This window comes from Gopherus evgoodei, chromosome 4 (assembly GCF_007399415.2).
Source record: "Gopherus evgoodei ecotype Sinaloan lineage chromosome 4, rGopEvg1_v1.p, whole genome shotgun sequence".
Taxonomy (NCBI): domain Eukaryota; kingdom Metazoa; phylum Chordata; order Testudines; family Testudinidae; genus Gopherus; species Gopherus evgoodei.
The window spans coordinates 105,484,853-105,500,300 of NC_044325.1; the positions used below are offsets into that span (position 1 = coordinate 105,484,853).

At 44.2% G+C, this 15,448-nt stretch overlaps 1 protein-coding gene across 2 annotated transcripts in view; it reads right to left on the reverse strand.

The window, feature by feature from the left end:
* The window catches only part of RRAS2 (RAS related 2), a 92,583-nt gene that overhangs the window by 62,352 nt on the left and 14,783 nt on the right, over positions 1–15,448 (reverse strand). The window lies entirely within an intron of this gene.

Consider the following 15,448-nt stretch of genomic DNA (forward strand, 5'->3'; position numbering starts at 1 on the left):
AACTGCTGCTTCCTGGACAAGGGCAGCCTGGTTCCAGCCAAGCACTTAGGACATCTTGCTATCTGCCATTTGGTGGATGGAATAACTAAGCCCATGAAGACGAATAAGAAAGGACTAGCCACATGGAAACAAGCCCAGAGCAGAAAGGCAGGGCTTTGCCAACAATCCTCAAAGTACCCTGATTTAAGGTCACTTTGTTTCTCTTTTTGTTTTGGAGTTTAACACCCTGGAAAGGGTAGGACTCCAGAGCTTTTTAGCCAAAGGGCTAAGACAACAAACACCACCTGACCATCAGGAACCAGCCACAATAAGTCAGACCCTGACTGGCCACAAGGGGTTACCAGTTACTTCCTCAGTTTCTTGAAGCTTTACATTAGCTTTGTTAACCAGACAGTAATTAAAATCTACCTCATTTATACAATTAAATTTTGTGGACAGCTACTGTAAGAGTAGGAATTTAGTTTGGGTTTTTTTGCTCATAAGACATTTCTGAAAAGTTGTATTTCAAGATCTCAGAGTTAATCAATACAAAATAGACAAGTAGTCTCTGCCAACCCAAACCAGATAGCAATCAGAAAAAGGAGAGGGAAATTAGCATGTGTCCAACATCAATAAGACAGTACCGAGATATCTGTATTTCACATGTAGAAAAATTCTTCTTGAATTTTTAAGTTCTACATGGGATAGCAGTAATCTCATTTTTACCCTGGACTATCACCCAAGTAGTACCAGACTGAAGCACAGTGATAGAACAATAGGTCAGTCTAATAAGTAATGCTTTCACCTAATGGTGCCATTGGGTATCAAATGCAGGCAAGATTACACACATGACCAAATGCTATTGCATAGGGTGATCAGTTTTGGAAAGAAATGGAAGCAGAATAGTCAAGTATGCAATCCCCACCCAGCAAGAAAGAACCCTCAAAGAACTGATGGTGCAGAAGCATTTATTGGCTCTAGTGTGCAGCATGGGATTTTGCTCATCCCAAAGAATAATTTCCATAATGTGAAGAAATTAGAGGGGCAAAAGAGAAAGGGAAGGAAAAACATGTAAATGACACCACTGCATTTCTCCCTTCCATCTTTTTCAGCAACAAGGGAGAGAAACAGATGCATAGAAACAAGCTGTGCGGAGGGAGTAGGGTGAAGAGATTTTTAAGAAGTGAAATAGAAAGGAATAGCTTAATGTGGGAGGGGGTTGCATTTCAGTTTCAATTAATGTTAACTTATTAAGAACTGAAAGGAGCTACCCACCTTCCATTTCTAAATACAGGAAAATTCTAGACAAGAGTATGATTTTTTATATATATATATATATATATATATATATATATATATATAAAAATAAATAAATAAATATAATAATCCCACTCCCCAACAAGTGTAACTAACCCATTAAAAAAAATTGGAGATCCTTCCAGTTCTAGAAGATTGGTTTCACCTTGAAAGGTCATCAAGTCCAGCCTCACTAGCAGGACCAATTTTTGCCCCAGATCCCTAAGTGGCCCCCTCAAGGATTGAACTCACAACCCTGGGTTTAGCAGGCCAATGCTCAAACCACTGAGCTATCCCTCCCCCATTTTTTTTAAACTAACCCATTATGAAGTAGCCTAGTACTTTGTTTAAATATAGGAAATATTATTTGACCAGTTTCTCCAGCAGAGGATAAAAACACATACACATTCTATTTAAAGGCATGAGCAAGAAGCAGACACATTGAGCATGTGAACTTGCCCCCTAAATGTGTGAAGTTTATTAGTGTGCAAAGTACAAAACTCTTCTTCACTTTGTTTACCTTCTGTAGAATGAGCTTTTTAAATATACATTTGAGGTTTTTTGCCTATTGCTATTTCCGTTCACATATGCCTGTGAAGTAGTCATCTGTGGTGAAGGCGTTCAGTGAACAGAAGACAGAGCGTGGAATAGGCGAGCAACCAACCTTGGGTGCTTAAAACCACACTAGAGCAAGTTAAATTGTCATGTTTTTAGAGATTAGCAACATGTTCTCCAAATACAGCATGCCTAGAATGTCCTTTCTATTCAGTATTATGTGGATTACCAGCAAGCACAGGTCAAGTACTTTCAGAGTGCATCTGGAAGACAGCAGAGTAAATGTCTGCCCGTGAGGAACTCCTCCACCCCAGGGCTACCACTATAGAACTGCAATGTCTGTGGTGTGTCATCGTGCAAAATTTCTCAAAAAGACAACCAAAGTGACTGATGACCCAGCTGAGTGTTAGGGACAAAAGCTTATTTATGCTACAGGAGTAAATAGTCAATGTCTTAGGCCTTGTCTACACTACAAAGTTGCAGCGCTGGTGAGGGGGTTACAGCGCTGCAACTTAGGATGTGTACACACCTGCAGGGCATTACCAGCGCTGCAACTCCCTGTTTGCAGCGCTGGCCGTACACCCGGTCGTGCCTCGGGTGTAGAGGATCCAGCGCTGGATCACCAGCGCTGGTCATCAGGTGTAGACACTCACCAGCGTTTTTGTTGACCTCCGTGGAATAAGCAGGTATCCCAGCATACCTGAGGAAGCCTCTCTGGTAATTAAGCAAACTCCACCGCCCTCCAAGCAGGTCTCCTTCCCCGCGGTGTGCGCTGGCGTTCCTCGACCCCCGCTCCAACCAGGTCTCCTTCCCCGCGGTGTGCTCTGGCGTTCCCCGACCCCCACTCCAAGCAGGTCTCCTTCCCCGCGGTTTGCTCTGGCGTTCTCCGACCCCCCCTCCAAGCAGGTCTCCTTCCCCACGGTGTGCTCTGGCGTTCCCCGACCCCCCCTCCAAGCAGGTCTCCAGCCCCGCGGTGTGCTCTGGCGTTCCCCAACCCCCCCTCCAAGCAGGTCTCCAGCCCTGCGGTGTGCTCTGGCGTTCCCCGACCCCCCCTCCAAGCAGGTCTCCTTCCCCGCGGTGTGCAACAGCGCTGCAGCGTGGCCACATCAACACCACTTGCAGCGCTGGTTGCTGTAAGTGTGGCCACTCTGCAGCGCTGGCACTATATAGCTGTACTAATACAGCTGTAACAACCAGCACTGCAAAACTATAGATGTAGACATACCCTTAGGCACTTAACTGCCACTTGTATTTTTGAAAAATCTTTCCCATGGACTCCAATAAAAATATGTTTATTCAGTCAGAAATTATACGGTCAGATTCTCAAAAGTGCATTGCATCAAGCAGTTCTAATTGAAAACAGGAGCTGAGAGATGCTGAGAAATTTTTAAAGTCTGAATTTTGTCATGTTAAATACAAGTTACAAAAGGCTTGACAAATTTTATTCTCTAGGACAAGAAACATTCTTCAGGGATAAGGTTTGCAGAATATAAAAGCTTAAATGTAAAAGAAAAATGAATTTCTAATCCTTACCGTTGAATAAAACATCCTCCAAAAATGAAACCATGTACCTGTCCTCTTCAGACAGATGGCTCTAACTCAGGGGTGAGCAACCTGCGCCCCATCAAAATAATCTGATTGCGGGCCAAGAAACATTTTGCTGACATTGATGGTCAGCAGGAACAGCCCCCTGCAGCTCCCAGTGGCTGCAGCTCACCATTCCCAGCCAATGGGAGTTGTGAGAAGCAGCGGGCCACAGGGACACGCTGACCACCACTTCCCACAGCTCCCATTGGCTGGGAACAATGAACCGCAGCCATTAGGAGCTGTGGGGGGCCGTGCCTGCAGATGGCCAACATCCACAAAACATCTCACAGCCAGCAATCAGATTACCCTGAAGGGCCGCACTGCTCTAACTCCTCTGCTCTTGCTCACAGCTATGTCAAGCTGTAACAGCATGAAAACTGATCAGAGTCTTGTCAGTTTTCACTGCTGCTATTCAGTTGGAAACTGTGAAACTGACAATCAGGTCAATTTTGTTCTGGAGCTGTTTGGAAAGCCAAGAGCGGAAGCAGACAGACAGAAGGGAATTGCAGTCTAAAAACAGTCTGCATGGTCGAGTAGCACAGACTCCCACCACCAGTCTTTTAGTAGCATGGAACATCCTCTGGGGTCGGAAGACTCGAGAACCACTCCACACAGGATTTGGTTTGGGAGTTTATCAAATGCTTGCTAGCTCAAGACTGACTCAGACAAGGACACATGAAAGCAAGACCAAGGGACAGTACTTTGGTACTAGTCTCAGCATCCTTCCCTTACCCAGCTGCTAGAGCAGAAGGCTGCCATTCTTCTTACCCTCTGCGCACTCCTGCCAACTCTGCTATCCATCCGGGTTAGTAGGTTTAGTCCACCATCCCAGAGGTGTTTGGACTGCAGTGACAGAATAAACTAAAAGATACTTGAGGCAGAGAGAAGTCAGAGTGAAAATCTAAAGGGATATTGGTAAAGAACAGAACTTAAAAATGTCCAAGTTAACTTAAGGGTAAAAAAATGCGCCATAGTCAATTATAGGCGGGAAAAAGTGATGTGAAAACAGGAAAGGAAACAAGGTATAACAAAAGCAAGAGATATAGTAAATATCACTGGCTGACAGGTATTCAGCAATTGTATTAAACAATTTTCACTGTATTAGTAAAATAAAATTGACATACACTCAGGTGCTCAGCTAACCTTTTAGCTGATCAAATACTATTTCAACTATATTTGTGTGGTTTAATGCAGGTGAAATCAGGCAATTACGTTCAGATATTTTTGCTTGTTTGACCAGCCATAGTAAAAAGTTGTTTTAAAAATTACATGTTTTATTCCTTTAAATTGCATCTTAGGTATTGTAATCCTGACCAGTAGTCTTAATCCTCAAACTAGCAAGTGTCAGATAAAGTTTTTTTTTTAAACTTTGCAGTTACCTATTACATATACCTAGCAAATTAAATACCAAATTAAACGTTAGCATTACTGTCCAAGCATAATTTAAGGTTTAATAACCCAGTTAGATCATAGGAAAGTTCTTAAGGATTATACTGCTTATGCTTTATATAGACACCACATTTCCTTCTCTGTAATGTGTAAAATAGTACTGAGTATTAGACAGGCTATTCTATTAGTCAAAGTATTCAGGTTGTCATCAATACAAACTGCCTTAAAAACAATACTGAGAGCAAAACAATCTAGATACTGAGTAAACTCAACAGGTATTAAAAAGCATAACTTGTACCTTTGCTATGTAAGCACAGGGAAACTATACTAACAGAATAGTAAGTTAGATTAAAAGAAATTTAATGAAATTGAATACAAGCATTTAAGTAGTAAGTTACCAATAGTGGTTCATATGCCCAAGTTACTAATATCTTAAATTGGACATGTAACTCATTAACAAAATGACAATCATAAATGCAAAACAATTAAGATGACCAAAAAGATATTATCTGTGTTGACATACCAGTATTTTATCACAAGTTATTTTATATCAAAGAACGTAACCTCAAATGACTCATGTAACATTCACAGTTATTACTAAAGATTATAAACTAGGAAATTCATAAATACTAGGGACAGAATTCAATTATTCAAGGCAACATTCAACTGCATTAATCATGAGACCATCCTTTCTCTTCCTGCAACTTTCTACCTCATTTACTATGCACTTTACAACTTGTGGGGAAAAAAACCAAATGTTTCTAGGACTCCTGCCTCAACAGCTTCCTTCACTACACAACCCTCACAGGACTAGCTGAGCAACAAGACTGCAGTCTCAGCCTCCCCTTCCCCGGCTCTCAGTCCCATTCTTCTTTCCCATCCAGACTCAGTCCATTTCCCCATCATTCCCAATATCCAGTCAGTGTGTCTTCCCCTCTCCGCCACCACCTCCAAGTCCAATCTCACTAGGCTCCTTATCCCACTCTAGCGCCCCTCCTCAGTCCAGCTTTCACCCCCATTATATTCAGTTCAGGTGGTTTCCTTCTCCATGCTGCCTGGGCACCAGCAGCATGGTAACAGAGCATAGGAGTCTCCCTGCTCAGTACCTAACACCCAGCATCCAAAAGCCGCAACTGCAGGAAAAGTCTGAGAATCTGAGCATGCCTTAGCTGCTCTGGGGGATGGAACATGCTCAATGAGGATTCAATCTTTGAATATTTTAATTGCCAAACTAGGTCTCTAATGAGCATGTGCAAACAGATTTTTTCCCCCAAAGGCTCATATCTTTGCCAAATTTGGGCAGAATTTTACAGGAACAAAAGGCACATCCCAGATCATGACTCCAAAGCACAGAGGCACTAGATTTTTTTCAAGGGAAAAGATATCAAGAAGTTCTGGGGTTTTTTGTTTTTTTAAATGGCAAGATCAACATCTCCCCTTCACCTTGCTCTGGAAAATGGCTCAATCATATTGGCTGAAGCTTCCAAGAAAAAAAAGCAGCCACCGCCTGAGGCAGACACCCAATATTACCAAGCTTTAACCATTTGGACTGAAATTTTCAAAAATTTTATGCAACTGAAAACTGAGCCTAAGGTGCACTGTCAGGCAATCTTAAAGCTGGGGTACCAGCCCCATCTATTCCCCACACACAGCTGAGAACACTATCAGTAAGTCCCTACATGTGTAGAAAAAGATTTAACCCTTTTACATGGACATGCCCAATATTTTTTTAACTGTCTATTTTGTCGTTACCAAAAATGTTTTTCCTACAGTTCTGTTTTCTCTCCTTTGCAGCGGATCAATTTATGTACTTAACATGTGCCTCCACTGACACGAGCACAACTGCAATGAGAACAATGAATACATTTATATCTTCCATCAGCTGAGTCTACTCATTACACAGGCTGGCAACAGGTGGTAGGTATTCATCTGAGACACAAGATCTTACACGAAAAGGACATTCAAGCCAACAAAAGTAAACTCATTTTATTAATCCTTTATACCTTATTTGTCCAGCCTGCAAAGATGTTTATATTGGACTACAGTTTCTTAAACTCTTCTGGCTGCAGGAAATAAATTCACGAGCGACCCTCAAAACTTCAATATCATCCCTTCCTTCCATTTGTAACACCTGCATAGCTAGTGCTAGCAAGGTTAATATACATCCATAAATATAAACAAGGCGAGCACCCATTTATTATTTTCTTCAGTGCCACAGACTTAGTAACTCAGGGAATGTACACAAACTACCTGTAACTAATTACATGAAATATGTTTTCCAGAAGGTCTTAGGTTTCAAAACTGCAGGTTCCTATTTTCTAACACTGGCTTAATTAGATGGTCCTACCACTCTGAACAGTCCCCATTTTCTTGAGATAATCCTAAATTTTCTGTTGTGTGCCAGTGCTAGACCTGGATAACTCGATATGCATGACAAGAACAATTGGGGACCTCCACGACTTAAGGAACTGGCATCCCGTCTCGCTCCTCAGTGACGACTACAAAATCGTAGCCAAGGCCAACTCGCTGCGGCCAGGGTCCGTGCTGGCGGACGTGGTCCACCCAGACCAGATCTACACCGTCCCGGGTCTCACCATATTCGACAATCTGTAACTGGTCCAGGACCTCTTGAAGCTTGGGTGTAGGGATGGGCTGTCGTTCACTCTCCTGTCCCTGGATCAGGAGAAGATGTCCGACAGGGTGGACCACGGGTATCTCCTGGACACTCTGCGAGCATTTGCCTTTGAACCTCAGTTTGTGCGTTTTCTCCAGGTGCTCTATGCTTCCGCAGAGTGTCTGGTCAGGCTCAACTGGACCCTGACTGGACCGGTCAGCTTCGGGCAAGGAGTATAACAGGAGTGCCTCCTCTCAGGCCAGCTGTACGCTCCGGTGATCGAGCCCTTCTCTGCCTCCTCCGCAGGAGGTTGACGGGGTTGGTGCTGCGAGAGCCCGAGCTGCGGCTGGTCTTGTCGGCACATGCCAATGATATGCTCCTCGTGGTCCAGGACCCGGGTGACTTGGCAGGGGTGGAGGCTTGCCAGGCCATCTACTCAGCAGCCTCCTCGACCCAGTTGACTGGGTCAAGAGCACTGGCCTGGTGGTCACGGATGGGTGGCAGGCGAGCTCCCTCCCACCTGCGCTTCAGGCCATCTGGCAGAGCACAGGTCCGCTGCTCTCTCTCAGCGTTTACCTTTCTGTCACACATCCATCTCTGCCAGAAAACTGGTACAGTTTGACAGGCAGGGTGACAGAGTGTCTCCGGAAATGGACAGGACTACTCCGGTGCCTCTCCCTCCAACGGAGGGCACTGGTGCGCAATCAACTAGTCCTGTCCATGCTCTGGTACCAACTCAACACCCTGGTTCCAGCCCAGGCTTCCTGGCCCACCTCTAGACAGTGATTTGTGCTAGGACTGCACTGGGTCTCCGCAGGGGTCCTCCACCTGCCCCTGAAGTGCCTACACACTCAGGTCCATGTCTTCTGCCTCCAGGCCCTGCGGAGGCTTCTGTATGGAGCAGGTAGTCCGGAGTGGACAATACTGGCACACACCTTCCTGTGCCGCTTCTGAGCGCTCAGATACAACCAGCAGTTCCTTTATGTCCATCCGAGCGATCTTCCATAAGACCTCTCCAGGATGCTGGTCTTCTACCAGGACCTCCTCCGGACCTAGAAGCTGTTCTCATCAATAAGGTCTGTGGCAGCCACCGACAAAGTAGATCTCCTCGCAGAGCCCCTGCTACACAACCCCCAGCTCCATGTGCAGGTGGCAGAGTCCCCCTCAGTGCACCAGAGGTTGGTCCTGGCAGAAGTCAGAGTTGGAGACCTCCTGGACTACAACCGGGGAGACTGACTGGATCCCCGAAGCTCGCTGAGTGCATGGGGCTCTCCAGGCCTTGTACTCCCCAGCGTGTACTTCAGAAGGTGAGGGACACTTTGCAACCTGCTGCTCGGGCCTACCTCGACTAGGTCCTGCTAGAGGGCACGCCCCGCCCACCCTCCAGACCTTTTCATCAGACCCCTGTCCCGTGGACCCAACCGGCCCACCCGCCCCTTCACCATGAGCCAGCTGCACAATCTACAGCCAGTCCGCTTCCAGACCGCTCCAAGGAAACATCTATACACGCTCGTGCTCCACACCCTTCATTTCTTCACCCTCACATCCTGCCCGAACACAAAGTGGCGGGACCTCCTGCCACCTCTAGAGGGTGAGGCGCCCCAGTGGGACAGCCTATGCTCCGCCCTGGTCCCAAGGCCCGCCAGGGATATCAGTTGGCAGCTCCTTCATGGGGCCATGAGCACAGGCGTGTACTTGGCACCGTTTACCCCTATCCTGGCTCCCCTGATGCCTTCGAAGAGCAGTGGACGCTATCTGGGATTCTCTGCTCTGTGTCCCTGTCAGGTTCCCTTTGTTTGACCCTTAGACCTCACTCCCATCCCTGTTATCTCATTAGTTGTCCCCTGGAATTATTTGGTTTCCAGGCCCTGTGGATCTTCCCTGTAAAGCACTGGGAGACCACTCTACCTAGCCCACCCACTTCCTGGTTCCCAAGAGGATGAACAATTGGGGAGCATGGGGGTGGAGGGTTGAAAACAAGATTTGTGGCACTTCTTTCTGGCTCTAGAAATCACTACCCCTGCTGCTGAGTGCAACAGCTTCTCAGCTCTGCCAAAGCAGACAGATGAGACAAGAAAGCAGCCTCACTCAACCTTCTACCACCTTTCAGTCCTTGGAGCAGCTGCAGTCCTGCCTCCTCCAAAGAGATGACATGGAGATAAACAAAAACCCAGGTGGCAAAGGTGCTGGAGAGATGTGGGAAGGCAAGCAACTGTATTTCCCCTTCCAATTTATTAGGGGAAACAGGCCCATCGGCTGCCTCTTCCCCATACTCAAACACATCCAATGGAATGGGAGACAGTAGCAGGTTATAGGATTACTTTTCTGCAGGCCTTACATCTCCTGGCAGGTGAGGGGAGCCAGGATCTCTGTTGGTAAAAGACTGTAGTTTCTTCTAGTTAAGTAAAGATCAAAGAAGACTGAAGAACTTCAAAAAAATCTCACAAAACTAAGTGATTGGGCAACAAAATGGCAAATGAAATTTAATGTGGATAAATGTAACACATTAGAAAACACTAACCCCAACTATACATACAATATGATGGGGGCTAATTTAGCTGCAACGAATTAGGAAAGCTCTTGGAGGCATCGTGGATAGTTCTCTGAAGGTTGTCCATGAAGCGGGCAGCGGCAGTCAAAAAAGCAAACAGGATGTTAGGAATGATGCAAAGAGGGAAAGAGAATGAGAGAATATCTTTTTGCCCTTATATAAATCCATGGTATGCCCACATCTTGAATACTGCGTACAGATGTGGTCTCCTCATCTCAGAAAAGATATACTGGCATTAGAAAAGGTTCAGAGAAGGGCAACTAAAATGACTAGGGGTTTGGAACAGGGCCCACATGAGGAGAGATTAAAGAGGCTAGGACTTTTCAGCCTGGAAAAGAGGAGACTAAGGGAGGGATATGATAGAGGTATATAAAATCATGAGTGGTGTGGAGAAAGTGAATAAGGAAAAAAGTTATTGACTTGTTCCTATAATACAAGAACTAGGGGTCACCAAATGAAATTAATAGGCAGCAGGTTTAAAACAAATAAAAGGAAGTTCTTCACACAGTGCATAGTCAACCTGTGGAACGCCTTGCCTAAGGAGGTTGTAAAGGCTAGGACTATAACAGGGTTTAAAAGAGAACTGGATACATTCATCGAGGTTAAGTCCATCAATGGCTATCAGCCAGGATGGGTAAGGAATGGTGTACCTAGCCTCTGTTTGTCAGAGGGTGCAGATGGATGGCAGGAGAGAGATCACTTGATTACCACCTGTTAGGTTCACTCCCTCTGGTGCACCTGGCATTGGCCACTGTTGGCAGACAGGATACTGGGCTAGATGGACTTCTGGTCTGACCCAGTATGGCCATTCTTATGTTCTTCTGAACAAGAGGAGGCTTGTCCATCTCAACATTATACATGGTGGAGAAATTTAGAATTAAGTGGGCACAAAATGTTAGGAATCTTTAGTCTAGTAGAAAAGGAAATCTTAATAAAAGCTTGACACCCTGTTAAGGCTCAGACAAAACACTTAAAATCCATCATAATGCATACAAACCCTTTTTCAGCTAGGGATCAAATAGTGGGGCCCCGACTTAACTAGGCAGACCCCATACTAACCCTTACTTACCCCTCTCCCCGTTGGGAAAACAGTAACTAAGACTAGTTCTTGATGTACAAAATGCTCTTTGTAAATTTTTTTTTTTTTTTTTTTTTTTTTTTTTTTTTTTTTAAAGATTTAGCTCAAGTCCGGAAATGCTACTGAGATTCATTGCTTTCATTACAGGTGTTTTTCAGATCAAGTTTAGATTAAATTAATACCTAGCCTTACTCTTGCAGATTTAGATTGCTCAACATGTTCACCTCCCTACTATATTTACCTCCCCAGCTACTGCCAGTAACTTGCACACAAGAAGGATATTTATTGTACAGTCATACAAAGACAAACGAACATTTATTTGTTATCATGCTTATTTATCAGGAAGGGAAACCAATAACTATTTAATGTCAAAGTATCAGTCTTCAAACACTTCCCCGCCACAAGTCAAAGCAGCAGTGTATGAGAGGCAGCTGCTAGGAAATGTATGGAATGCAACCTGTTGGGAAGGTGGCAGATAAGGCAGCCCACTTCTGTATTCTGTATTATGTCAGCTGTCAGCTCCCCGAAGTCACAGAAAAGCTGGAGCTACCACTAGTATTAGTTATCTTGAATGTCAGACAATATTTATGAAAAAGTATCACTTTTTCAGCCTTTGTAAAAAAAATGGAGATTTCACCCAACCAAAAAAATCCTGCTCAGTCAAGTACATTAATATTCTAATATGCTATACATCAACTTTTATTCTGCTATTCTGAAGAGTGGGTGCGCTTGTTTATGAAGGTGAATGAGGACTGGAAAGAATTAGACAAGATTAATATGCAAGCAAAGCACACCACTTGTGTTCTTAAGTACCTAAAAGGATACACACAAAAGTTACTTTGACAAAGTTCATTTTTCATAAGGCATTCTAGTCAAAATGTCTTTCAAGTTTATCTTTAAAATAAGAACGTATCATGGATTTTTCTGCTCCACTATTTAGATGGGCTTTCCCAGCAAGGCACAAACTGACTGAAGGGTAACAATAAAACTGACTATGCACAGAGAGCTGACAACTGCAAAAAGTAAACAGAAAAATATTCCCTCCAATCTTTCAGTTGGAAGAATTCAGATGGCCACTAAGTCCCCTATCTACAGCCAGTTTTCATGTGGATCACGTCCCTGTAACTATAAAGATTCCAATTCCAGACTAACAATATTCAACTCTCCTCTCACCAAGGAAGTGCTCCCCAAAATCCCAATTAGTATTTGATGAAATACTTAAAGTTAAGTATCCTGCCCATTAGTAGATTTCTTTTTAGAAACAAAACCCTTAAAACAAATGAAATTCCCTCTGCTGAGGTTATAGTAACCACTTCTAAGGCCTTGGCTACACTGGCGCTTTACAGCACTGCAACTTTTTCGCTCAGGGGTGTGAAAAAACACACCCCCGAGCGCAAGTTACAGCGCTGTAAAGCGCCAGTGTAAACAGTGCCCCAGCATTGGAAGCGCGGCTCCCAGCACTGCACGCTAATCCTCATGGGGAGGTGGAGTACGTGCAGCGCTGGCAGAGCTCTCTCCCAGCGCTGGCGCCGCGACCACACTCGCACTTCAAAGTGCTGCCGCCGGGGCGCTCCTGCAGCAGTGCTTTGGAGTTTCGAGTGTAGCCAAGCCCTAAATTAGAAATGCAATGCCTTACTCAAATTCAAGCTATTTAAACCATGGTGTTTGTGATCTCAATTGTGTCTACCATTTCCCCAGCTCCGTCTGAAAGCAAGCCTACCCAATTCAGAACAGGGATATAGATTCCTCTTAGTGAAGTTATCTGGCAAGGATGAGAAATAAAACAAAGTCTGTACCCTATGTCTACCCTATGTTATTTTCCAAGACATTTGGCACCAGTCATCACCACCTGAGCTGAATCAATAGTAGCATGAACAGGGGACCTAGTGCAGAAAAGGCTCCCAACAGCTGTGCAGCCCTTTCAACAGGTACAACAGTGGTAAGAGTGGGACCAGCTACATGAGGCACAAGAGGCATTTTCATGTCACCTGAAGCAGAACACACAGCAGAACAAGCGAAACCTTTGAAACCTCATTATCTTAGCTGGATCCATCAGACTGATCAAGGTAGAGCCAACAAACAGATGCCACAAAATAGAAAAACCAAAGCTAAACTAAGATTTGAGTGTGTGTGTGTGTGTGTGTGTGTGTATATTATACCTAAGCTACTTCTGGACAGTTCAGTTATTTTATGAAAATTAACATAATGGAGAAAATGAGAGGTTAGTTATACAACTATTCAGACAGAAAAACTGGGGGACACAGGACCCTGGCTACTAATACCCCGAGTCTATGGAACATTAGGATCCAGGGAATTGTGCATACCCTTAGCTGTCGTATTTTGCTCAAAAATGGTTCCATGGCCATGAAACTGGTTACACAAGGCCTACAGCACTGTGAAGGCTGTGTCATGGAAAAGAATACTTTTTTTTCCCCCTGTAGCCAAAGAAGGTTGGAGGAGGGAGTTCAAATTTATCAGACATCTAATAGCCAGAGTCCAATACAAAAGATGGAAACCCTTCCCCCATGCAAGATCCAGGGTCAGTTCTCTTGGAGGAATTCCAGCTTCTCTCATATGGATTCCCTCCACTTTCTGTATCAGTGCGAGGCTAGTTATGTAAAGTTTAGACCAGAGTATGAGGAAAGAGATTGATGTGGTAATTCAAAGGAGTGTGTGGAGGAGCAGGGGGGAGAGCAAAGATACAGGGGAGGAGCTCTACAACAGTGTAAGAAAGGAAAGACAAAAGTGATGAACTGCAGAAAACAGTGAAGTCAGTAAGAGAACAAGTATAACAAAGGCAAGAGACATGATAAGGCACATTTTGGGGAGGAGGGGATGTATCAATCAACTTAATTAGATATGCCACACAGTAAGTAATACACAGCTGTTTTATCTATTTAAAATTACCAGGCATCTTTGGACACGACAGCACAAGTATTTTGTAGTATGACTCCTAGGCTTAGTCCATAGGCTAGAAGTTGGGTAAGTTTTACAGGCCCTGATTAAGATCATACAAGTTCTGTCTCAGACAGTCCTGTTATTCATACCCAACAGGCAAAGCTTAGATTATCCTGTCACAACAAAAGATGGCAGGTAGCAGAGTGAATAGAAAGGGAGGCATTCATGAATTTAATGCTAATGAAAACTAAAGGGGAGTTTTCTAGTAGTAATTCCCTGAGCATCAAAACTAGATTGCTTAGAAAACTCATCAGCAGTTGTACTAAGCTGCCATGGGCCTCAAATAGGCCAGATAATGGTGAGGCTGCTTTTAAACAGTTCCATATTGATGTTTTCTGCTACAGAGCTCTCCAGATGAGATGATACTCTCCTGCAGTAATTTCAAACATGTAATATAGTTTAAAGGTTTATCAAGAATACTGTGAAGAGATGTGGTATTGCACTGATCTAGAGAGGTCACTGATGTATTTCACAGCTAAGACAAGAAACTTGATAGCTTTGTAAGCACGTGAAATTTTGAAATCCTTTCCAGTTGTGTTTAATTGCAGAAGAATGCACTGATGCAGCCACAGAACAGCTTTATTTAAAGCTCACCATTGATACAGACACAGGTTGACACATCCATAACTTCACTGTGACCAAAGTCTTTGGCAGCTTAATAGTGTATCTCACACAACCTGAAATAATGATGTGGATGGTTAGCATATAAAAGATGAGAACTCTAAGGAAACAAGCCTTAGAGCATTTGTCACTGTTAGCCTGTATTAAGTATTGTCAGTGCAATATTAATTTTGAGATTTAAAATAATTCATAAGAGGGGAAAAATAGATCTTGAAAGACAGAGGGGGTCCAAGGTGACAAGGAATCATTTGAAGAACCCTAGGGAAACACAGGCAGCTGGACCACTGTGGGATAATAAATATTACCATTACTTGGCCCCAATTTATCTTGTAGGGTAATCTGGTAAAAGAAAGTAAGCCAACAGACCTAAAATAGTGCATCCGCTCTCCCTACCTGGGTGATCAAGAAAAAAAGGGTATGGCTACACTTAAAATTTCAAAGCGAAGTGAGAGTGTGGTCGAAGCGCCAGCACTGGGAGAGAGCTCTCCCAGCGCTGCACGTAAACCACATCCCTTACAGGTGAAGCTTGCAGCGCTGGGAGCCGCGCTCCCAGCACTGCGGCACTGATTACACTGAGGCTTTACAGCGCTATATCTTGCAGCACTCAGGTGGGTGCTTTTTCACACCCCTGAGCGCGAAAGTTGCAGCGCTGTAAAGTGCCAGTGTAGTCAAGCCCTAAGTTCCACCTCTTCGGTATCTGATCCAACATGCAAACGAAGAAGAGGTCTACCCTGACAGGAGGGGGAGAAGGAAGAGGGACATCATAACTGTTAACTTAATTTTTAAGACCATTTGACTTAGTTCTCACTCCCTTGCTTCC